We start from the raw sequence: 27,452 nt of genomic DNA, 5'->3' as shown, positions 1-27,452 counted from the left end.
AATTACTGTGTCATAATTTCTAAAATGCGTTATCTTGAGTCCATATTTTCAACTCACAGGTGGGACTGCCTCACACTTAAAAATGACTGATATGCCTTAATACACAACGTGTTAATTTAAAGCAATGCTAAGTAGAGTGAGGTGGTCTGCTATACTGGTGACCACCAATGAACCACCTCCTGGGTCAAGCTCTCAATCAGTTTCCTCTTTTTTCAATCGGGGTTGGACCTGTGACTTGCTTTAACCAACAGAATACAGTAGTAGTGATGTGCTAACTCCAAAGCCCAAGCTGTAGCCTAGCAAATTCTGTTTCTTGCAATTTTGGGAGCCCTAAGCTAGCACAGAATGAGCCTGGCTCTGCCACTCCACAGGACGTGCGGACAGAGAGAGGCCCTAAGACCGTGGGGACTGAAGCCCAGCCACCCTTCCAGGAGCCCCACCAACCAACCAGGTGAACACAGCCACACAGCAAGAACAGTGGAAGAGACACCCAGCTGAGCACAGACCATGAGCAATAAAAGAGTTATAACAATCCTTCATGTTTCGGGATTACAAAATACTTCGCTAAAAATGATGAAACAGTATGTTACAGCATTTTGCAGTTTGCTTTAGCTAACACATGTGCTTTGTTTATTAATGAAAAAATTATCATGAAACACAAAGAAATTGCTACATAAGTACAACCCAACACTTTTAAACAAAATATCAAGAAGCACACAATCTCTAATTTTATTTGTTTAACAGAGACTCAAGAGACTATTATTAAAATATGCTTTCTACTATAAACTATTTATTGAATAAGAAGAATAAATAAATTTGCTTCTCATTTATGGGTATTATTTTCACTTATAAACACATTAAAAGATATAACATTAGCTATCTTTCTAAATAGAAAGTGCTTTTACATTTTCCAACCAAAGAATTTTTCCCTTACCTGAATATAACACGTAAGGACTCCTGTTGCATAAACGGGGACAGTAGCTTTTGTGAGGACCCCATTTCCTGCTGAGGAATCTAAAAATCACAAAAATAATTTAAAATATCTGAGTATGCTTTAAATGTAAAGCAAAAAGTCATAGTACAAATTATATTTTAAATTACAATTGGTTACAAGGCTTACAAATAAATGTTATCATTACTTTAAAAATACTTTGATCAAAACATATATATCCACTGGTGGTTGTGAAAATGCAACTTAATACTTTTCAGAGCCATTAGCATACACAATTTTGATAGATGGGAAAAACTTTAATGACCAAAATGCGATGCTATACTGTTATTTGCATAGTCATAAATCAGAGCTCTCTTTAACACTTTCCCAACTGGCCATATAAGCATGTTGTATGAATTTTCAGGCTTTTAATTTGCAGTATTCAGTAAAACATCAAGGTACTCAGCTGAAAGGAGACACCTAGATATATATTTAACCTGCTTCTAGACATCGAGACACTACCTAGTTTCTACTATTAGCCTAGTTCCAGAGCTCTTCCTGTATCCTGTACGGGGGTTTTTTAGAAGCCAGACAGAAGCCTGACTATTTTCATGGAGTAGGGAGGTTAAATACAGCTTGGGGAAAGGGGAAAGCATCCAACCACAGCTGAGTGTCCTGTGACAACTTTAAGACATCAGATTTTCCTATGCAGCATGTGTAGATGATTTTTTAAAAACAGGTCCAGAGATGATATGGCAGTTGCTATTTATAGCACCAACAGCTCTCACTTACTGATGTTAGGCATTATTTGAAGCACTTTACATTTGCTTTTATGTACTCAAACTTTTAAAAATTACTTTTTTCTATTCTTATATGGTTTTAAATTCTTTTCAGAAAGTAGTACATACAGAATTCAGGTAAAAACATGTATTTAACTATCTTGAAAGTATTTTCACCAAAAAAGAATCTATTTTCATATCAATTAGTATTTGAGGTATTTTTATTCTCTTGGCAAGAGTAATTTTACCTTTTGGGGACTACTGATGTTGGCTGAGTGTGACTATGGTAGCTGAGAGGTAAATCTGAGGCTACGAACATAAGCTTAAGTTGAATTCATACATATAGACTGAATATAATCACCTCATAACTAATAATTCTGAAAGCTATCATCATCAGAATGTATAATTAACTAAACAGATAATACCAATTTTTAATTCCAAGTAATCAAACCATTAGAAAGCTATATAACATAAACTTTAGGAAGCATTTGTAAAAAAAAAACCCAAACAACTCACTGACATTTTCAAACTTAAAAGGAATCATTTATTCACTCTCTAATTACCTCTGAGGATAGACAAAAATGGAGTTTTCCAGATGACTCAAATCAAATCACTAAGGTAAGACTGAGATAAGAATTACCTATATATCCAAAACAGCCAAGTTAAAATACAAATCACGGGGACTATACATTTTTGTCCTTAATATTTTTCACAATTCATTCCTAGAAATTAGAAAAATACACAGGGACCTAAGATCCACACATAAAGGAGTTCTTGGTGCTATAACCAGACTTCTTAAGACAGTAATTGAAAACTATGAACAGAGGGGCTGGAGCTGTCCATTAAAGCCTGTAGTTTCTTAAAAATCACATGTTTCATTAAAAAAATATATGTATATCTTATATTCTATTCAGTTATACTTGTTTTAATTTTTAAAAGTTCTAAGTAACTAATTATGAATTATATGCTCTGTATTTTTTCCTTTTTAGTATTTCAATTGCACCACTTCAAACCTCCAAGGGTACAAGTAAGTACACAGTCTGAGAAGGTCAGGCTTAGGTCAATTTGATTACAGTGAAGGTAGATATTTACAATAAAACTGACGGAGATTAATCTTATTACTACTCCATGGAAAGGATATTAGATGTAGCAGTGCTGTAAACCCAAGAACTCCATAGTATAAATTTTCCTTTTCAACTGTACTTGTTAGTTTATTTATACAATTTGCTTATAATGAATAAAGTATTGTTCTGAAGTAAAGAGACTTAATTGTTTGTAGAAATTATAATGCACAAACTTACCAATATTTTCTTCAGACAGCCTTAAAATCTCCTGGAACGGAGGTTTTACCTAAGCAACCCGAAGAAAAGATCCAGAACGTCTCAGGTTCAACAGACCAATCAATGGTTAAATATAATGTTTCCTACCATTGCTACTACTACTTATTTTTAAAGATTTAAGTAGTCAAAAACACAACAGTTCTTAAAAGCCATAGGAAAAAAAGAAGTGTCAAGTTTCTGAAAACAACGTCTTATTAGAGATAAAATATTTAAAAAATCAATTTAGGTCAGCAAGTTTTCTGAAGGAACTTTAGATTCCTTCACTAAATTAAAATAATTTCCAAGGTGACTTTAAGTGTTTGAAATTACTACCTCCCAAAACCGAACCTGATGACAGAAAGGATACTTAGGCAGATAGTATATGATTAAAACTGTTGAAAGAAAATGTTCTGTATAAAAGGAATGAAAATGAAATTCCATTCATTTAGGATATTCAGTAAGTAAGATACTCATTATGTTATATCCATTGGCTTAGTCTTTAACTTTTTTAAAATTTGATTTTAAACAAGAAAGACAGAATTTAACATTAAAGTTTTAAGTTAGAGGAAATGCTTGTTTCAAGTTTTATTATTTAACATCACAGATTTCAGGCCTCTGAAGTCAGCCACTTAAGTGTTAAAGTGAATTCCTAATTGCTTTTGTAGGAAAAAGTAAAATAAATAACAGTTACTTCTTCCGGAGATGTCAAACAGGTTTTGCCAATAGTGATTCCCAGTAAAATCCAACTATACTTAATAATTAGATGTTAATGAATGATTTGGTTTCTCCTACAGTAACATTAAGCTCTGATTTTTGCCCTCCTATCAATAGGTCTGGCATATTAATCTGCAAATTCCATTTAAACTGAGATGTAGACCACTGTGAAAAGATTAACTTACAGCATTAGATGTACAGGATTAAATTTCATTTCACACATGATAAGATTAAGCACAGCTACATTAAATGATTTACTCAAGGATACACAGAGTCACAACCCATTTTCTGAATTTTGTCAGTCCACTATACCAAACTGTTATGCTCTAAGTGTTTAAAAAACTACAGGCTTAGTAGAGAGGTGCCACAAAATTTTTACCTTTTAAATGTCTTAACATACAGCAACTACATCTTTGTAAGGTTTTGTTAACGCTCTAAAGAACTGGCTCAACAATCTGTTATGAAGACAAATGGATTAACAGGATTAAAGAAGAAATTAGGACCTAAGAACTTTCCAATTTTAATATTTAAACAACAAAATAACCTGGTTAGGCAAATGTAACAGTGATTGAAATATACAGCATTTATCTCAAGTGTCCATTCTATTCCAAGAGCTCCTATCTTGTAGCAAGTATTCTACACAAGCTGCTTTGTTTCTATAATCACCTGAATGAAAGTGAAAGTCGCTCAGTTGTGTCTGACTCTTTGCGACCCCATAGACTATACAGTCCATGGCATTCTCCAGTGGTAGCCTTTCCCTTCTCCAGGGGATCTTCCCAATCCAGGAATCGAACCCAGATCTGCTGCACTGCAGGTGGATTCTCTACCAGCTGAGCCACAAGGGAAGTCCAAGAATACTGGAGCCTATCCCTTCTCCAGCAGAACTTCCCGACCTAGGAATCGAACTGAGGTCTCCTGCATTGCAGGTGGATTCTTTACCAACTGAGCTATCAGGGAAGCCCACAATCACCTGAAGTTCTGACCAAAGCATGTAGAGGAAATGGTGGCTTCCTCAATCTGTGGTAGATTCAGTACAAGAATCACATTCAAAGAATTGGAGTGGAGTCCCCTAGCTGATACTTTCTCTGCTGGAAAGCTCTGAGACATCCACAGTGAGCAGACCTTATATTTAAATGTGGATATAGACTAAATTTTGACTAAATCATTTTCTGAAAATCAATAAAGAATATTACAGACCAGAATTTTCTTTTATTATCATAGTTTTCTAAGATATTAAAAGATAATTAGAATAAAGGAAGGGCTCCTGCTTTTACTTACTCTGCCATAGCATTAATTAACACATTACATTTTTATATGTCTTGCATATAAGAAAATATGAAATACAAGTTTTTACCTTAGTGTTTGTAAAAATTTTGCCAAATGTCCGGCAAAGGTGCCAGAAAAATCTGGAGAATTCATGGACACAGGCAGTTGAAGTAACATTAATTTTTCCAACTATTTCTATAAGCTGTGGTAACCTGAATAAGAAAGAAAGGAAAATCGGCAGGGGATACAAATAAATTACTGTTTCCTTGCCAATTTTGGAAACAATCCAAATCTAACAATCTCTTCTGCTTTTCACAGCCAGTAAAATTAGAATGCAAAGGAGTTGTTTGGGATCCTTTGAAAATTCTTAACTTTATATTCTGTAAACTTCTTAAATTTTAACAGATTGTCATGAAATATATGGAATCTTAATGGCAGAGTTCTAGGTGTGGTGTTAATAAGACTAAGTCAATGGAGGTGATACTTCATACAAAAGCTTGGCTAACATGCCACCATATATTTTAGCCTCAAAAATGAGAAGTCTGGATGTAGTTTACAATCCACCACCACTTTTAGATAATAAGGGAACAGACAGGTCTTTCTGCAGTAATACAGACGTACCGTTTTCACAGATAAGCAACTACATGTCTACAGGTATAAATCTTCTCTCCTGAAGACAGTTACCACAGATGACGCCAAGTTATGTTTTGTTCTTTTTAAAAAAATATTTTGCTATATTTTGTCCCTCAGTTCCTGGGCTTCCCTGGTGGCTCAGAGGATAAAGCGTCTGCTTCCAATGCGGGAGACCCGGGTTTGATCCCTGGGTTGGGAAGATCCCCTGGAGAAGGAAAGGGCAACCCACTCCAGTACTCTTGCCTGGAGAATCCCATGGACAGAGGAGCCTGGCTGGCTACAGTCCACAGGGTGGCAAAGAGTCGGACACGACTGAGCGACTTCACTTTCTTTCTTTCTTTCCCTGGCTAAATATCATGAGCTATCTTCCATTCAAGTAGCTGAGATGTACCAAATGAACATGGAGGTGGTAACTTACAGCTGACTGACAACCCATGGTAACCTCTCCCAGCCGGCTGTACCCTCGTGTTCCAGCTGGTGGTCATAAGGCTGTAGTAGCAGTGCCAGTTGTCACGACTCCAATAATAGTAGACACATCCTGAAGAGGTGACAGGCCGAGGGAACCCAGTCACTATGAAATAAGAGAAGCAAAACAAATCATGTAGAAAATGGCAGTTTGGAAAGTTAACTATCTTATCAAAAGAAAAGCAAGGTTCTGCCTCCTAATATCTACTTAGCATATTATAGACTTCAAATATAAAACTAAAATACATTAAATCACTTTTAGAAAAAAATGAAATGTAGTTGATCCCTGCACAATCAGGGGTTAAACTGTCTAACTTACAGTCAGACCTTTCAACCAACCATGGACCAGGCAGTACTACAACATTAACTACAGAAAACTATCCATATATAAGTGGATGTGTACACCTCAAACTCCTGTAATGTTTAAGGGTTGACTGTAAATTTCTCTTGCATGTGAACAAATTTAACAAATCTCAAAAATTAAGATTTTATGAGACTAAATATCTAGTAAACGAACACTGAAATGAAAGAGTTTGCCAGTAAAAAGCAAAACTTTATTTATTTTAATTTAAAATTTGCTCCAAAATAAGATCTCAGTTAAAATATGGATTTGAATTTGGTTTTAAAAAAAAAGATAGTTTTAAATCCACCAGACTGCTTATGTCAATAAATAATAACTACAATAAGATATTTCCTTCATGGAGTAAGAAACTAATAGGTTGACAGCACGGAAAAATTGTTTAATACCAGAGAATAACCTAAAATACACTAAAGCTTAGCTGAACAGGATTCTTAAGTATTTAATCTCCAATATTAAATGCTTTATTTAGAAATTTTCCCATAATTTGATAAACATTAAGTTAATATAAAGTGTTAAAAGCAGTGACCAGTAAGATAAAACTATATGTAATGATAATTTAAAAATTATTATAAATATTATAACCAGGGTCTCAAATACAAACTTTAAAAATTTTGGGGGAAAACTGAAAAAATGACTTAAAAAATTGTGTAAATAAATAATGAATATACATTAGTATATTTTCAAATTTGAACATATCAATAAAATTTATGATCCTACAGATCACAATTAGATCCCAGGTCTCAGCTGGCTCTTAAGTGAAGAACGCTACCAACAGCTCCTTAACTGTTGAAGAGAAATTCCTAGTGGCCCAACAGCTCCTGCATAGAGATTAACACCCTAAAAAGACACAATGAAGGATGCAGCATTTTCTCAAAGCATATGAATGGCTTAATGATAATTATTAAACTTAAGAAAATATGAAATAACTTTTAAAATGCTGAAAGACAAAATTAAGATAGTATTATCTTCCTATGCTTCCTAAGGTATTTAACAATATCTTAAGTACAGATAAAGGTTGTCCCTTGTTAGTTAAAGTCTCTACTTGCTATCATAATACACAAACAAATAAATGAACTTAGGTAAAATGGTACCCCATACTCTCTGAGATTTCTGCCTGAATCATCATTATCTCAACCTAGGAATCAAACAGATTTGGACACTGAGGGATAGCTGTACCTCATATTTCTATATCATGTTGAAGCACATCTGATCATTTCAAATAGGATTACATCATATTGGTCACAATCTGTGATACTACGATGGAATGCATATTATTCCTTCAGAAATATGACAAATTACTGAAAAGCAGTGGAAGAGTTAAGAGTAAAATAGATAGTGTTAAGATTTATTATAGGAAAAGTGAGGCCCAAAGATTTAAAGCGAGGTCCAACAGAAGCAAAACAAGAAATAAGCAATTACTTGGATAACTGAGGGGTTCCCTGGGGGCTCAGATGGTAAAGAATCCGCCTGCAATGTAGGAGACTGGAGTTTGATTCCTGGGTTGAGAAGATTCCCTGGAGAAGGGAATGGCTACGCACTCCAGTATTCTTGCCTGAAGAATTCCATGGACAGAGGAATCTGGCGGGCTACAGTCCATGGGGTCGGAAAGAATCAGATATGACTGAGCAACTAATACACCATGGATAACTCAGTTGTAAAAGATAGGTAGTCGGAATGATAAGTTTGAGGTTTAGGAACCTCAAAGTATTATTCTATTTAAAAGGATTTTTAAAAATTTAAGCATCTAACTTGTCAACGTACAGAAAAGTCCTCAGAATGCCATTTCAGTAGACTGGCAAAAAGCTAGCATTTCATTGTCTAAAAATTACCAAAATAATCCAAATCCAGCAAAATAACAGCTACTATGATTCTTTAATGTATTTCCTTCCCACCAAAATATCAGCTCTATGATGGCAGAGATTTTTTTCTGTTTTCTTCGTGAGTGCATCTGAAGTGTTCAAAATAGTACCTTGCATAAATATTAGTTAGTGTTGTGGAATTTTCATTATTTAAGAGAAAAACAAATCTTCACTTGTAATAAATTATATCCGAAATTATATAGATGTGCATATAGACAGACATATAGACACAGCTATATAGACAGACCCTAAACACAGATATAATATTTCCTCATTTATAGCAAATGTATTATAACCTACATGTGAGTATAACAACATTAACATTTACAGCTACTATTAATAGTCAGAAGGTCAAATTAAGTCAGTGGGAACTTAAGATTATTTTTGACATGATAAAGACATAATCACAGGAAACGTCACATAAACATCTGTTCAGAATGGTAAAGTAGTTTTGAAAAATTTCTGTCTAATCTCTAGCATGTGCTTGGCCATAAGTGACACTGAAGAATTATTTGCTAAGTGAATGAATGATAGCGAATGCTATTGGGTGAACTATGTCTCCCTTAAAAATTTGTATGTTGAAATCCTAATGCCTAAGACCTCAGAATATGATCTTATTTGGAGATAGTACTGTGGCAGGTATAATTAGATGATATGAAGTCACACTGGAACAGCGTGGACTTTCAATGTAATATAACTGATCTCATAACAAGGGGAAGTTTGGGCACAGAGACACGCACGCGCTCACACACACACACAGAACGGAATGTGAAGATGAAGGCAGAGATTGAGGGGATGCATTTACAAGCCAGAGTACTAGAGATCGCCAGCAAGGCACAGGAAGTTAGGGGACAGGCAGGAAAGAGCCTTCCCCTCACAGTCTTCAGTTCAGTTCAGTTCAGTGGCTCAGTCGTGTCCGACTCTTTGCGACCCCAGGAATCGCAGCACACCAGGCCTCCCTGTCCATCACAAACTCCCGGAGTTTACTCAAACTCATGCCCATCGAGTTGGTGATGCCATCCAGCCATCTCATCCTCTGTCGTCCCCTTCTTCTCCTGCCCCCAATCCCTCCCAGCATCAGGGTCTTTTCCAATGAGTCAACTCTTCACATGAGGTGGCCGAAGTATTGGAGTTTCATCTTTAGCATCAGTCTTTCCAATGAACACCCAGGACTGAGCTCCTTTAGGATGGACTGGGTGGATCTCCTTGCAGTCCAAGGGACTCTCAAGAGTCTTCTCCAACACCACAGTTCAAAAGCATCAATTTTTCAGTGCTCAGCTCTCTTCCCAGTCCAACTCTCACATCCATACATGACCACTGGAAAAACCATAGCCTTGACCAGACGGACCTTTGTTGGCAAAGTAATGCCTCTGCTTTTTAATATACTGTCTAGGTTGGTCATAACTTTCCTTCCAAGGAGTAAGCATCTTTTAATGTTATGGCTGCAGTCACCATCTGCAGTGCTTTTGGAGCCCAAAAAAATAAAGTCTGACACTGTTTCCACTGTTTCCCCGTCTATTTCCCATGAAGTGATGGGACCAGATGCCATGATCTTAGTTTTCTGAATGTTGAGCTTTAAGCCAACTTTTTCACTCTCCTCTTTCACTTTATATTTACATATATAATATATCTGATTACTGATGATGCAAATTTATAAAAACTCATGCAGTACAATCAGTTTTAGTGGTAGAGTTTTTTATGATTAAAAAAGGGAAAATAAAAGTTAAAAAAAAGCTTAAACTGCATCTCATAGCAATTAGGTTTCTATGCTATTTTAAAGATTATCTTAAGGAAACATAGTAAAAGGGATGCAAACATTAATGCATTGCACAGATTATGTTACAAGCTGAAAAAGGAAAAAGAAGCTCAAACACCATTCTGCCAGGCAGAACTGCAAAACAATCTGAAATTGGACACTGATCCTTCAAGACATAGAAAATTTTCATACTTCTTAATATCTCACAACTATTCTTAAATGTTAGGTAAAATAAAACCGTAAGTAAGAAAACAGTCATGTTTACCATTTTTAAATTAAAAATACCTATAGGTATAAAAATTATTAAAGCTCTACATATACGTTTTCTTGAGGATCAGTACAAATTTCTTGTGCTAAACAGATAATTAAGGATAAGCTCTTATATGGGTTTTGCCAATGCATTGTGTACCTATCATACTGTAGGTCCTGTGAATTATGATTTAAACCAGTGGTAAAGATTAAGAGGTTAACAAAAGAAAACTTGTAGGACACGTTTGATAATATTTTTAACCTATTTAAAAAATTTGTGAATTGCAAATTGATTTCATAAATTGAATAATTCAAATAAATAAACTTGTTTGCAAATAAATCACTCACTATTTAAATGAGATAACAGATAATTTTTCCTTAATCTTTTAATGGTGAAATATAACTCTAAAGAATACTTTCTATAGTATTTATGGCTTATAACAGATGCTACTGGGGGCCGCTTTGTGGTGTATACTAAGCAACCTCTGTTATGTAACCTTAGATATTACCCCTTTTCTTCATAGATTAAGCACATAAAGTACAACTCATAGTTACTTCTCTGGGTCTCACCTCTCTCTTGGCCAACAGCACGTTAGGGACGATGTGCGGCAGGCAGCACCCCAGCATTAGCATGATGTTCGTCCCACTGTCTGAAGGCCAAGACACCTGGAAGAACACAGGATTAATCAAAGATGACACTGGAGGACTCCTGTGCATGATGGGACTTCAAGGCTATGATTTGGACCCTGTCACTTCTGTTTCTGATTTTGGAGTTAGCGTGCCAAAGCTGAAGCCTGTTTGCTCATTACGTCCCCCCTCCATTCTTTGAGCGGAGGGAGCTACAACACATCTAACTGCCCAAGCCATAAAGTCTTTATCCTTCTCTTAGTTTTAACTTCCTAATCCAATCAATTTTTACCTTCTAACTATCTTATAAATCTATCTATGTCTTCCAATACAGGAAATTCCCCCATTTCTTTCCTGGACTCTTCCAAAAGATATCCCATGAGTCTCCATTCTTGCTACCTTCTAATTACCACTACTCTAGAGGACTCTTTCTAAAACTTCAGTTCAGTTCAGTTCAGTTCAGTCACTCAGTTGTGTCCAACTCTTTGCGACCCCATGGATTGTGGCACAACATGGCTCCCTGTCCATCACCAACTCCCGGAGTGTACTCAAACTCATGTCCATTGAATCAGTAATGCCATCCAATCATCATGTCTTCCCCTTCTCCTCCCGCCTTCAATCTTTCCCAGCATCAGGGTCTTCTCCAATGAGTCAGTTTTCACATCAGGTGGCCAAAGTATTAGAGTTTCAGCTTCAATATCAGTCCTTCCAATGAACACTCAGGACTGTTCGGATCTCCTTGCAGTCCAAGGGACTCTCAAGAGTCTTCTCCAACACCACAGATCAAAAGCATCAATTCCTCGGCACTCAGCTTTCTTTATAGTCTAACTCTTACATCCATACATGACTACTGGAAAACCATAGCCTTGACTAGATGGACCTTTGTTAGCACAGTAATGTCTCTGCTTTTTAATATGCTGTCTAGGTTGGTCATAACTTTCCTTCCAAGGAGTAAGTGTCTTCTAATTTCATGGCAGCAATCACCATCTACAGTGATTTTGGAGCCCCAAAAATAAAGTTTGCCACTGATACCACTGTTTCCCCATCTATTTGCCATGAAGTGATGGGACCGGATACCATGATCTTAGTTTTCTGAATGTTGAGCTTTAAGCCAAATTTTCCCTCTCCTCTTCCACTTTCATCAAGAGGCCCTTTAGTTCTTCTTCACTTTCTGCCATAAGGGTGGTGTCATCTGCATATCTGAGGTTATCAATATTTCTCCCGGCAATCTCGATTCCAGCTTGTGCTTCATCCAGCCCAGTGTTTCTCATGATGTACTCTGCATAGAAGTTAAATAAGCAGGGTGACAATATACAGCCTTGATGTACTCCTTTTCCTATTTGGAACCAGTCTGTTGTTCCCTGTCCAGTTCTAACTGTTGTTTTCTGACCTGCATACAGGTTTCTCAAGACGCAGGTCAGGTGGTTTGGTATGCCCATGTCTTTCAGAATTTTCCACAGTTTATTGTGATCCACAGAGTCGAAGGCTTCGGCATAGTCAATAAAGCAGAAATAGATGTTTTTCCAGAACTCTCTTGCATTTTCCTTGATCCAACGGATGTTGGCAATTTGATCTCTGGTTCCTCCGCCTTTTCTAAAAGCAGCTTGAACATCTGGAAGTTTACGGTTCATGTATTATTGAAGCCTGACTTGGAGAATTTTGAGCATTACTTTGCTAGCGTGTGAGATGAGTGCAATTGTGCAGTAGTTTGAGCATTCTTTGGCATTGCCTTTCTTTGGGATTGGAATGAAAACTGACCTTTTCCAGTCCTGTGGCCACTGCTGAGTTTTCCAAATTTGCTGGCATATTGAGTGCAGCACTTTCACAGCATCATCTTTCAGGATTTGAAATAGCTCAGCTGGAATTCCATCACCTCCACTAGCTTTGTTCATAGTGATGCTTCCTAAGGCCCACTTGACTTCACATTCCAGGGTGTCTGGCTATAGGTGAGTGATCACACCATCGTGATTATCTGGGTGGGGAAGATGTTTTTTGTACATCTTCTGTGTATATTTGCCACCTCTTCTTAATATCTTCTGCTTCTGTTAGGTCCATACCATTTCTGTCCTTTATTGTGACCATCTTTGCATGGTATCTCTGCTTTTCTTGAAGAGATCTCTAGTCTTTCCCATTCTATTGTTTTCTGCTATTTCTTTGCAGTGATCACTGAGGAAGGCTTTCTTAACTCTCTTTGCTATTCTTTGGAACTCTGCATTCAAATGGGTATATCTTTCCTTTTCTCCTTTGCCTTTCACATCTCTTCTTTCATAGCTGTTTGTAAAGCTTCCTCAGATAACCATTTTGGCTTTTTGCATAATCTTTTCTTGGAGATGATCTTGCTCCCTGTCTCCTGTACAATGTCACGAACCTCCGTCCATAGTTCATCAGGTACTCTGTCTATCAGATCTAGTCCCTTAAATCTATTTGTCACTTCCACAATCCCTTCCACAATTGTAAGGGCTTTGATTTAGGTCATACCCAAATGGTCTAGTGGTTTTCCTTACTTTCTTTTAAAACTTAGATACAAAAAAAAAAAAAAACTTAGATACCAAGTCTCTAAAATGAGTTAACACAGCTTGTATAACTTAGTCTCAGCTCAATTCTCCAACTTCCCCTCCTGTTGTCTTCTCATTTGCATGCTTTGCTTCAATCCTCATAAATCCTTCTTAGCTCCCCAAGTTCAGTGTTCTTCCTGCTCCTGTTAGTCCCTCTTAGGGGGAAAACTTCCTCTTATCTCTTTGCCTGGTTCACTGCTACTTACACATCAGGTACAAAGTTAGAAAATACTTCTTCCCTGAAAGCTTTCCTACTCTGATGACTAGGTTAGGTACACTGATTGTGTGTTCCCCAAGCAAGCTGAACTTCTCTTATATTATTACCTTTTACAATATTATAATTGCCTGACAGTCTCTCTTATACTGTAAAGTTTGTAACCGAAGTGTAACATGTTTGGTTACCGTTACTATACTCTTCATTTGGGCTTCTCTAGTGGCTTCATTTGGGCTTCCCTAGTGGCTCAGATGGTAAAGAATCTGCCTGCAATGCAGGAGACCCGGCTTAGATCCCTGGGTTGGGAAGATCCCCCGAAGAAGGGAATGACTATCCACTTCCGTATTCTTGCCTGGAGAATTCCATGAACCTCGAGAAGATTGGCAGGCTATAGTGCATGGGGTCCCAAAGAGTCAGACATGACTGAGCAACTAACACTTTCACTCTTCTTTTAAACTTTATATTCTTCATTAACATTGCCCAACATACAGTTAAGAGCTAAAAAAGTTAGTTGGATAAATTTAACAATCATCTTTCTCCTGAGAGTGGCTTTGGACTATAAAGGAGATATATGGAACTACTAAACATTAAGAACTACTACAAATGCCACTGCATTATTCTTATGACTATATCTTAACCATATTAGATTAAATGCACTTTGAGGACTGGGCCATGTCTATTTCAATCACACACAACCACACACAAAGTTGTGGCATATGAATAAAAAAATTTTCTTTGGAAAAAAAAAAATCAAATACTTCTCACTAATAATGAGTACCTTTAAGTCTAAAACAAATTAGTCCTGCTTTCCTATTACATCCCAACACTTGCTCTAATACTCCTCCATTTAACAGGAGGAGGAAGTATGACTGGCTCAGAATGCATCACAAGGTATGTGTGAGGATTAACTAAGCTAGCATATGTAAAGCATTTAGAACTGTGCCTGACATATAAAAAGAACTCAATAAATATTCCTCTCTTAGAGAATATTCTTTTTTCACATTATAATGTAAATACTTTTTTGTCTCCTCTACTAGGAAACATAATCATGATGGGCAAGGGACCCTGCTTTAGTCATCTAAATTCAATCATTGCTATTCAATAAAAATTGAATGAATTAAGATAATATTCATGACACAACATTACTAATGGAGGCAGACATAGGAAAAAGGACTAAGATCAAGAACTAATCGCCTTTTTAGTAAAGGTAACTATTTAATATCAAAGCTTTCTACTGAATCTGATAATGACTGTAGAACACAGAAAAGATAAAAAACACTGGGTAAAATACAGCACACAGAGCATACATTTATGGGTTTCAGTACTTAGCTAAAATAGGACCTGGTTCATTTATGGTCTATTCCTCTTTAACACAATTTAAGTTAGTAATTACTTGTGATTTTTTTTGCAATGATGTGGACTCTGCTATGTGTTAAGTTCATGTCAGACACATAAAAATTCATGCATCTGATCTGCAAAATAAGAACTGAAACTCTTCTAGTTTGACAATGTACTAAATAGCTGAAAGATGCATTTCAAAACACAGAACACATACTAACCTATTGGGTTTATCAAAATGGACTCTGTTTTTACTTGATGGAGAAGAAGATGGTATTCCTTCTCTTTCTCTCCTGAGGAAAGAATGTGGAAAATTCTCTTTAGGAACAGTGGAATCAACTTCATCTGATTTTGAAAGATGGACATCCTTGTTTTCTCCCTTGTCGAAACTATTTATAACTGATTTCTTTCCACTGTCTTCAGAGTCTTTGTGGGGAGACTGATCCAAACAAGGCTGAACAGAGTCACAAACTACAGGGCTGGCAAAGTGTTCATTTTTGAGGAAGTCCATTTCACTGTAAAAGAAAGAGAAATTATTAGTGAAGAATTGTATTTTTTAAGACTTTGGCAATAGCATAAACCTCATACTGGGTTTAATGCTTTAAAAGTATAACATGTTAATAGAAAGTGGTTTGGCAACTAATTAATCTTTTCTGTACCATATATATTGATGCTTCATATAGAAATGTAGCCACAAACTCTTACAAAACATAAAAATGGTTTTATAAACTATGCTTTGGATTATCACTGAGCCTTCTTCGTGTGTGAAATGTGGAAAATTCCATCTAACCCACATCACGAGTATAAGAATTAAATGAAATACATGAATGGAAAATATGTATAACACTAGCATGTATTACTACTGATACAACCTGAAGAAAGTAAAAAATATCTTACTCCTTGGTTCTAAGACATATATGATTTTCTGATTATTACAGTGATTAACAACTTTTGGGGGGAAAAGAACACATTAAGTATATAAGCAATTATAAGATTTTTTTCCCCCAGAAGTATTAGGATATGAAAAATTATAGCTTTCCACTGAAATATTATCTTATATGTTTATATAATCTGTCAATTTCTTTAATAATTTTAAGAGGTTTTATAGAAATGATGATTAAGTACTAACCTTTCAAGTCTTCTGATTTGTTCCATCAAAGACCATTTCTCACTATTGAATAAACGAATTTTATCTTCTAATTTCTGCACTAGCAAGGAGTTCTAAAATCAAAATGGGAGAAAAACAGAAACTCAAGATCTCATAGTCTGCTTTGACATGGCTTAAACACTTTTTGTGGACTAGATTATTAATACCTCTCACCTCTACAGTCTGCGGAGTTTCAAGGGTTGAAGGAAGGCTGCCTAAAACTGGTGTCAGAGCCTCTAATTCGTCTTCTTCTATACCGCTGGCCACTTCCACAAGGTCTTTCCAGTTACTTGATGATTTCCAAAATCTCGGTAGGGCTGTAGTAAGTCTGGAGGTCTTGGAATGTTTAATCCTACATCATCCCATAATTCAAAATCTTAAAAGATAAAAAAAATCCATGTGGCAGTTTTATTCTTGCATTTTTGAGATGTATCTTTTCCTTATTGCTAGTATCTTGAAAATTCAACATAATTGTGTGATAATGTCAAAGTGTATGTGCCCGGTGAATAAATATCCTGGGAGTCAGGAAGTGTCTAGGATTAGACTGTGAGATGCACCCCCACCTCATACTTGGAAAATAAGGGAAACAGGGTCCTCAGTGGAGAGACAAGTTTTCTTTACAGCAAAAAGGATATTCTGGACTTCCCTAGTGGCACAGTGGATGAGAGCCTGCCTGCCAATGCAAAGGACCTGGGTTTCGTCCCTGGTCCAGGAAGGTTCCACCTGTCTTGGAACTACTGAGTGCAAGCTCTAGAACTTGGAGGGCTGCAACGACTGAGCCTGCAACCTGCGACTACTGAGACTCATGCACCTAGAGCCTGTGCTCTGCAACAAGAGAAACCAAGGAATGAGAAGCCCATGTACCCCAAAGTGAAGAGTAACCCCAGCTCGTCACAACTAGAGAAAGCCCGCGTGCAGCAACAAAGACCCATCACAACCAAAGAATTAAAAAATAATAAATTTCTAAAATTAGAAAAAGAAAAGGATATTCAGAGAGAAGTTGAAAATGAAGAATGTTTATTTACAATAAGAAAATTTCACATAGCACCACAGAAAGGAAAGACAGGAAGTAAAGGAAAGAATGGGCAATAGGGAACCAAAAAACAATAAGACAAGGATTATATGCAGATAAAAATATAAGAAAACTATCAATAAGTGTGTAATGAGTGTCACTATTCATGCAGATACAGAGATGAACAAGAGATTCGTTTAGCCTCAAGAAGATTATAGGCTAGTCAAGGGAGATAAGAGATAATCTTAGGTAACAATAGAGCCATGAAGATAAAATCAGGCCACTAATTATAAATGATCAAAAAACAAAATCAGGTAAAAAGTCTTACATTTTAGGCAGAGGCTAAACATGAAAGGAGTGAGGGCTCTAGGATAGAACTGCTTTAAGGTCAGTCGAAATTACCATTAAACATCATTTAATGGTTAAAGAATAAGTAATGATGAGCACTTGCACTGCCCTTTATAAAATAATTTTATTGGGGTATATAATTAATAAATAACAAACCACATAATTTAAATCCGACTCTTTGTGACCCCATGGACTGTAGTCTACCAGGCTCCTCTGTCCATGGGATTCTCCAGGCAAGAACACTGGAGTGGGTTGCCATTTCCTTCTCCAGGGGACCTTCCCGACCCAGGGATTGAACCTGTGTCTCCCACCATGTAGGCAGACGCTTTTACCGTCTGAGCCACCAGGGAAGTCTTAAATTCACAAGCTAATTTAAAATGTACAATCTGTGAAGTTTTGACATCTGAGTACACACCCGAAGAGATCAGTGCAATCAAGAAGATGAACTTGGTGGCTTCCCTCGTGGCTCGGTAGTCAAGAATCTGCCTACCAATGCAGGAGACACAGGTTTGATCCCTGATCTGAGAAGATCCCACATGTCCTGGAGCAACTAAGCCTGTGTGCCACAGCTACTGAGCCTGTTTGATCTACGGCCTGGGAGTTGCAACTATTGAGCCCATGTTCTGCAACTACTGAAGCCCACATCCCTAGAGTCCGTGTTTTGCAACTAGAGTGGCCCCTGCTTGCTGCAACTAGCGAAAAGCCAGTACAGCAATGAAGACCCAGCACAGCCAAAAATAAACAAATAAAGCAGAGGGGGAAAAAAAAGATTAAACACTAAAGCTATGAGAAAAAAAAAAGATGAATTGTTCACTCCCCAAAGTTTTACTGGTTGCTTGTAATACTTCCCCTTTTTTCCTCATAGATGCCCTGTATCTAGGCAAATACTGTTCTGTTTTCTGTCACTGTTACAAGTTTACATTTCTTAGAATTTTATATAAGTGAAAGCATACAGCAAGTACTCTATTTGCCTGGTTTCTTTCATCCAGATTATTGATTTTCAGACTAATCTATGTTGTTGTATCTGTCAGAGTTTCATTATTTTTTATTGCTGAGTTAGCATTTCACTGTAACAATACATCAAAATTTTTTATTCAACTGCCTGCTTTTGGATACTTGGGTTGTCTCCCTAATGTCGGCTATTATAAATAAAGTTGGTGTGAACACTGTGTAGAGTCTTGGTATGAACATCTCCCTTCACTTCTCTTGGACTGTAATATCTACGAATGGAATGATCAAGTCATATAGGTGGTGAAGGTTTTACTTTTTTTTAAATTGACTGCCAAAAAATGTTCCAAAGTGACTGCACCATTTTGGACTCCCAAGAGCAATGATGATATTTCTACTTACTCCACATCTTTGCCAAGACTTGGTACAGTCTCGGTTAAACCTTCTAGTAAGTGTGCTATGGTATTTCATTGTGACTTAATTTTTATCTACCTAATGACTAAAGATGTAGAATATCTTTTTTCATGCGCTTATTTGATATCCATATATGTTCTTTGTTGAAACATCTGTATAAATTTTTTGTCCATTTTTTAAAAAATTGGGTCTTTTTAAAAAAATTATTCACTTTAGAGAGTTCTTTAAATATTCTGGATAGAAACTCTTTATCAGATATGTTACTTGAAATATTTTATCTAATCTATGGCTCATCTTTTCATTTGTTTAGAGTTGCTTTCAAAGAGTAGAAGTTATTGACTTTGATGAGAACAAATATTTGATGAAGAATACCATACTTTTGGTGTCATATATGAGAAATCTTGGCCTACCTTCCAGGGTTGCAATGAATTTTTCCATGTTTTCTTCTAGGAGCCTTATGGCTTTAGAATTTACATTTAAATCCATGATCCATTTGAATTACTTTTTGTATATGGTGTGAGGTATGCTTCGAAGTTCATTTTTGGAGGTATACAGATATCAAAATGTTACAGTACCAATTGTAAAAAAGACTATACTTTCTGAATGGAATTTACTTTGTGCTTTGTTAGACATCAAAAGATCATCTATGTGTAAGTTAATCTCTTGACTCTCCACTAAGTTCCAGTGACCTGTCTACGTTTATGTCAATAAGATACTGCCTGAACTATAATATCTTAAAGTCAGCTAGTTGAAGTCCCCTAATTTTGTACTTCTTTATTAAAGTTGTTTTGGCTATACTATGTTATTTCCATTCCCATAGAAATTTTAGAATAAGCCAACCTCTACAAAAAAAGCTAGCGAGATTCTGATTAGGATTGTGTTAAAAGTACAAATCAATTTTACAAAAATTGACACTTTTTGACAACACTGAATCTTATCTATTAGCACAATATATCTCTTCTTTATGTCTTCTTTATTTTCTTTCCGCATGTATAATAGTTTTCAGTGTATAATCCTTCATCATACTTATCCCTAAGTATTTTTTTTGGATACTTTTGTACATGGTATCTTTAAAAGTTGAATGTCTATTTGTTGCTAGCATACATAAATACAATTCATTTGTTTACTGATCTTGTATCCTACAACTTGTCTATCATCACTTATTATAGTGTCTTTTTTAATGCAGTCCATAGGATTTTCTATATATATAATCATGTTACCAATGAAAGTTTTCTTTCTTCTTTTCCAAAATATATGCCTTTTATTTCTTTTTCTTGCCTTGTACTGGCTAGATTTCTCAGTATGATGTTCAACAGAAGTAGTGAGAGCAGATATTTCTGTTTATTCCTTATCTTTCATCATTAAGTATGATGTTAGTGACAGTTTTTCTGTAAATGTCTTTTATGAATTTGAGGAAATTCCTCACAATTCCTAATTTCTTTAAAGCTTTCAGGGGAAAGATACGTTTGATTGTGTCAAATGTTTTCTCTTGAGTTGATCATATGATTTCTTTTTTTCTTAAAATGGTGAATTACAATGATTGATTTTTGGACTAATCAATCTTATGTTCCTCCGATAAACCATTTGGTCATTGTGTATTAGCATTTTTACACATTGTTGGATTTGATATAGTAAAATGTTATACAGATTTTCTACATCCATGCTCATGAGGAAAATGAGTCTGTAAATTTCTTTGTTAGCCAGGTCTGTATCTGGTTTTGACATCAGAATTATGCTGGTCTCATAGAATGAGTTTTGAACAATTCCCTTCTCTGCAATTTCTAGAAGAGTTTGTGGAGAAGTGGTATTACTTCTTCCTTAAATATCTGGTAGGTATCTACAGTGATATAACCTTGTTCATTTACTTTACTTCTTCCTTAAAAGTCTAGTAGATATCTACAGTGATACAACTTTGCTCATTCCAGATTCTGATAATTTGCTTCTTGTCTCTTTTTCTTAATAAGTCAGGCTAGAGGTTTACCAATTTCATTAACCTCAAATACCCAGTGTTTTGTTGTTATTAATTTTTCTCTGTTGCCTGTATCACTGATACATTCTCATTTTTAATATTGCCTTCCTTTCAATTTCTTTGGACTTCGGTTAGTTTTCTTTTTCTAGTTTCTTAAAATAGAAACCAATCTTCATCAATCTGAAATCTTCTCTCTTTTCTATTTCAGTATTTTGGTGTTACGGAATTTTACTATATGTATAACTTTAAAAAAACTAAAGAAGCTAGGTAAAAGAGGAAACAAGTACATTCTAAATTAGAAAGGAAACAAATTATTGTTAAAAAAAAAAAAGGAAACTGTACCTGATCATCATTTTCATCTGAAAAAGTTATTGATGTCAGCTTGTAGTTATTCTTCAACAAAAATTCACTGACTAAGAAGTTTAGAGCTCTCTTTTCGAGTGGTCTGACTGGCTCCTAGAGACGGATAAAAGACGGACACAGCACTGTGAGTCTTCCTCTTTCAATATGTGTGCTACCATTTCACACGGAAGATACTTCTAGATCTGTCAGTAACCCACCTGAATTTCAGGACTTGATTTGTAATTTTTTCATTCCTGTAAAGGAACTCCATGTTCTGGTGGAAGAAATACAAATAATATTTTACTCTTTTACGTTTGAAAATATCTCAGCTACTTCTACATTGTCAAAGTAGAAAAAGTCTCAAAAATGTTGTATGTACACCACCTGCAGCCTTTGTCAGGTTGGCTCGGAGGGCCTGAATGGTCTCCTTGGCTTTCCGTAGTTCAAACTCCAGGACTGGACAGGGATTTGGAATAAACACACACAGGCATCCAACCAAGAAAAGGGAAACAAAAATAAAAAATAAAAAGCAAGGATGGGTATAAAAAAAATTACAATTTGTATTGAAAACAGAAAGCATGCAATCTTTAAGAAAGTTGTGAATGCATGGAGCAGAGTTGATTTGCAAGCAAACTGGTGAATGTTTTCCATAGTTGTAGAATACAGGGGACTACTGATCAAATGTTCTAGCTGTCTGACAAGGAATAGCTCTATTTAAAAATAAAATCTATGGCATATTCTCATTTAGGCAAATAAAAACCTTAGGTGTTGTGCTTCACTCAGTCTAGGTAAGAAATGTAATGGAATGTTTCCAGGTGACATAATTTTAGGGGAAAAGACAAAACTTAGATGCAGTCCTAGCAAATACAGTTAAAGAAAAACTTAGGATTAAAAACAAAGTACTTATCTAGAATAATGTTATAAATCAACATACAGAAACAGTGAATATATTCATTAAGATGTTGAAGAAGTATGTTTTAAGTATCTTACAAATGTGGGATGTCTATCAATTTTTCTACAAACTGTATGTCTTCTATAAACAAGCACAGATATGTTAAACACATATCTAAAAAAAGTTCCAAGGGATTTATTTTAGGTTTCATTTAAAGCCAAAGAATAGACATATGTTTGTTTTTTAAGTTACAATTAAAATCATTCTAAAGCAAATGATTGTGTACAATTCTAAGAGTGTAGTTATCTAAGGATACTGAATAAAATTAGGTAGAATTTCAAAGTTTCTGACAACCCTTCAAATAGATCTCTGTTCACAGTAAGAGGTACTAATGAAACTGAAAGATTTCTCCTTTTACTGAAGAGTCTAATACAATAAACATGAATACTGAGGAAACATTTTAATGAGCTTTTTGAAATGTTTCATCATGAGCAAGATTTAACTATGTCTTTACTGGGAATTTTCTTTAAAATATATAAATACTGCTATGAAGAAAAAAGTATTAGGGGGAAACAGTCATTTCTGTGAAGTAAAAGCTCTGAGAAAATTAAGTGATCTTTGTCACAACTGAATATTAAAAATATTATTATTTAAATAGTTCTGCATAAAGATGAGTACATTTAAAACTTTAGAGATGCAACTTTTTCCTGATTGACTAATAAACAGAAAAAAGAAGATGGCAAATGAAATGCTATCAGAGACAACAAAGCTATAAAAATATATGGAAAAAATAGAATTCACTCAGTTTGCACATTTTCATTAAAAACTGAAGATGTAACTGAATCACATCTAGTACAGAAGGCCAATTATTTTGATGCACAGAATTTCACTGCAGCAACACGGAAGCACAGCTAAAAATCAGATGACGTGTATAAGACTATTTCTTTTTTTGGTCGTCAGCAATGCTGATCTGCAAACATTTCTGTGCAACAAAGTAGAAACATTTTCCCTAAAAATTATACTTCTGGAAACTCTTAAGAGTTTGTATTTAAAGTCAGACTGCACAGATTCGACATGTAAGGTAAGTACAGAATAGATTTATTTTTCTTCTATTTCAAAACTCTAGGTTTTGATTTAAAAGCACTTCACTATACCATAAGCAAAGTAAGTATACATATCACACTTTCAGTATCACTTACAATTTACTAAGACATATTACAGAACAATTGCAGATCAGAAATGCCCTGCACCAAAATGATAGAATATGGAAAAAAAAAAAAAAAGGTTAAAACACAAACTGTGGGGGAAGATTAAAAAAAACCAATTCAATTGGTGAAAGTTTAGGTGACCAAGAGCAAAACAATGAATGATCAAGGCACAGAAAGCCAGAAAAACCCATGTCAGACGGCAAGAATTTATATTTTTATGCACATCTACACATACATTGCCAAATGTCATTAAAAGTTACCACTGCTTTTAAAGCTAGTGCTTATCAAAATGAATTCACTCTGCTGCATGTATCTTAATATATAATACAGACTTTAAAAGACAAAGGCATATCTTTGAAGCTACAGCACATCTCTATAAAGGCACAGTATGATCAAATAATTGCAGTTATGTGAAAAAGTTTTACATGAAAGGTCTGAACAGATATATTTACACACATATGAATTTGTCACTTCTTTATTAAAAGATATTGGATTAAAACTCAAAACTTATTACTTTGTAAAGTGATACATTATACCAAGCAACCTCCAAGTAGTTTTCAAATGTTATAATTCTTCATAAGAATGTTTGAAGTGAATGCTTTTAAAAAACACTGTAGGAACCAGCTACCAGCCTGCTCACTCCACTACCCCAACCCTCTACTAGCCCAACACTGTTGAATGCAATTTTAGTGGAACTAAAGTAATAACTGCAAAGATATAGGTATATTGTAATACTGCATATTATAATCTTACCAAAAAATTAATGACTAAGTCAGTATCAGCCATTATAGATTAGCTGAAACAGTTATTTCTCAATCAAGGTTGGATAATACTGGTATTATATCAGGGGTACTTGAGTGCTTAGTTAAACATCAGGCACTCATGACTTGGGATATATGCAAGTGTGTATCACTACTATCTTAAAATATTTTTTAGTCCTAGTTCTTTTAGCACAAAACTCAAAATAATGGTGCTCTATAAACATATATTCACTTAGAGATCTTTTCCTCATTTAAAGAATATCTGCACAGACTCAAAAAAATAACCAGATTTTTAAATTTAGGAAAATGATGATGAAAATCATCACATACATATATATATATCACACACATATATATAAAAAAATTATATATATATATATATATAAACACACACATACACACACACATATATATATGTCAGATAAACAGTTTACTAATGGTTGGAGCAGAACCTACATTTGCATCATGGGGCAATGGACTCAAAACCTGTGTTATCTATAAACTCCTTCTGCCCAAGACTGGTACAGGAATATCAAACAGAGATTTTTGTTCTTTCTCAGTAAAGTTTACACGTGATCCAATGACAGATGACACGATAATTATCTCTTCTCAATTACTGGTCTTTCAATTAGCTTCTAAGTTACCACCAATGGTTAGTAAAGAGATTTACTTTGGAAAGTAAATCTCTTTGGAAATAAGAATTGTGATTAATTTAAATTTTCAGCCACATATCACACACGTGGTTCAACAACAGGCTATGGTACAAGAGCCCTAAGAGTCTAAAGGCTATTATCTTGTAATAACATGTATTTTCTTCCTTTTCCCAGTGAAGATGAAAGACTGCATCCATTCATTCATTTATACTGAAGTACCACTGACTCATAAAATTGTGTTAGTTTCAGGTGTCATCCCACTCTTTTGTAGCCTATATTTCATTATAGGTTATTACAAGATATTAGATATAAACTTTTGCTATGAAGTAAACCCATGTTTAGTAGTAACCTGTCCCATCCTCCCCTCTCTCTCCGCTTTGGGTAACCACAAGTTTGTTTCCTATGTCTGTAAGTCTATTTCTGTTTTATATATGTTTTCACTGGTATTATTTTTAGATTCCACATATAAGTGATATCACATAGTATTTGTCTTTCTCAAGACCACATGTATTTATATATTAGCATTATATAGTAAGCAAAAATTACTTTATTTCCCCAAACTTAGAGAAAGAGTATAATCTTTAGATTAAAAATATAAGGTCAAAACTAATCACCAGTCCAGGTTCGATGCAGATACAAGGTGCCCGGGGCTGGTATTTACATTACTGTATTTACATCCCACTGGGATGACCCAGAGGGATGGGATGGGGAGGGGAGTGAGAGGGGGGTTCAGGATGGGGAACACATGTACACTCGTGGTGAATTCATGTCAATGTATGGCAAAACCAATACAATATTGTAAAGTAATTAGCCTCCAATTAAAATAAATAAATTTATATTGTTAAAAAAAAGGAAAACCAAAAACCTACCAACTATTTAAAATTTTCACTCTTAGTTATGTTTGGTTATAGCATTTTGCTTAGTTATAACATCTTGCTTTTACATCCATGTTTCCCCTAATTAAAAATACTAACATACCTAATAACAAGAATGATGATGAACCTCTTAAATTTGACTTTAGGTTTTCAAATAAAAATTAGAGGAATGAAAATGATTACGTGGTCTATTTCTGGGTTGAAGTTATTTTCAAATACATAACCACTTGAACAATAATACAATATACAAAACTAAATATATTTGGTTAGTTTCAAATAAACTAAAATACCATGTATTTAACACTTAATAAATAACATAAAATATATAATATCTAACATTTACTATATAATTAAATATAACATAATGCCACTTAACAAATGATATAATTAGGAGGATGAGTCCTAAAATTATTGAAATAATTCCCACTTGATTTGCTAATTTTCAGACATCACTGATGTGATTTGCTCTTTTGACACAGCTGTCAGTTAACAATGTTCACGACTAAACCATGACTATGGAGGAGGCAGCTGCACTGAAGTCTTCCAATGACTTCCCCCTTCAGCTGATTCTGCTGCTGTTCTCACGGCTCACTCCTCTCTGAGCCTCTGCTAAACTAAAAACGATTACATTATTTTTCCCCCTAAATCATGTAATACTGTTTGAGGTTTTTAAACATTCAATAGCTCTTTTCTCAAGCAATAAATGAAAAGCACAAATTGGAATGTCATTTTACTTAGGTCAAACTTAATCCTTCACCCTAAGAGGTGGCATATGGTACGATCAGCCGTGGGCTCTGTTGCTAGGCTATTCTACACTTGAGTCTTAGCCCTGCCACTTAAGTCTTAAGACTCTCTGAGTGCCTCAGTTTCTTGGGGAGTGGAAGATGAGGATAATTCTATAACTTAATGAGTTAACATACAATTACAAAGTGTTCAGGAAGGAGCGAGTGTTATATAAAAATTAGCGCTCAATAGCACTCATCTTTATTAATGATGACTATGACAGGCAAATATATGGTAGGTTTTAACAACCTTGTTCCAGTAAAGGGAAAAAAAAAAATTCAACAGGGTTGATGAAGAGAGGAAGCCACAGTGTGGATGTTCCCTGACCCCACAGGGCCCTCACAGGCTCCACCTGTCCCATATGGCATCTTTCCTACGCCAGGTGTGCCCCCCATTCCAGTGGGTTAAAGTACGTAGCCGAGGGTGGCTTCCCATCTGTCTCAGAGTCAACATCCTGTGAAAACTACAGTTCCTATGAAGACGTTCAGGAACGACTTCAACAACTGACAGCCACAGCCTGAAGCACCAGAAAGGCACCAGTCACTGGACGTCTGAGGAGCCAGGGCTTCCACACTGGTAAGTTCAGGGTCGACCCCCAGAAGAATCAGCTGGCCTCATCTGATGTGGGCAGAATACAGAGGGTACAAATTGGTCTTCTGAAGTCCCTACAGATCCTATGGTGATGCCAAAAAGGCAAAATTGGTGGGAGGGTGGAGAGGGAAGGAGACTGGAATGAGGAACCAAGCAACTAAAAAGGATGCTGGTCTTCTTTTTGGAATGGGCAAAGTCCAGGAAGCCCTGAGTGGACCGAGCATTAACAACCTCTATTTTCAGGATCACAGGAAAGTCAAATGAAGTTTCTAGAGGGATGCAGTGGCGGCCAGGGAGAATCCAAGGAATGAAGACAAAGTTTTGATCACCAATCAGCATGGAAGTATTTAAACCAATTTTTAACCATCAGCAGAGTTGCATAGGTATATACCACATAAATATTACTTAGCCCTGGTCCGGGGGATAAAAGGAATGAGGAAAGC

The 27,452-nt window shown here is 35.6% G+C and overlaps 1 pseudogene; it reads right to left on the bottom strand.

Moving 5' to 3' along the window:
• The window catches only part of LOC122709205, a 72,757-nt pseudogene that overhangs the window by 21,586 nt on the left and 23,719 nt on the right, over positions 1-27,452 (bottom strand).

Source organism: Cervus elaphus, chromosome 15 (genome assembly GCF_910594005.1).
Source record: "Cervus elaphus chromosome 15, mCerEla1.1, whole genome shotgun sequence".
Lineage (NCBI taxonomy): Eukaryota > Metazoa > Chordata > Mammalia > Artiodactyla > Cervidae > Cervus > Cervus elaphus.
This window is presented reverse-complemented; position numbering and strand designations above follow the sequence as displayed.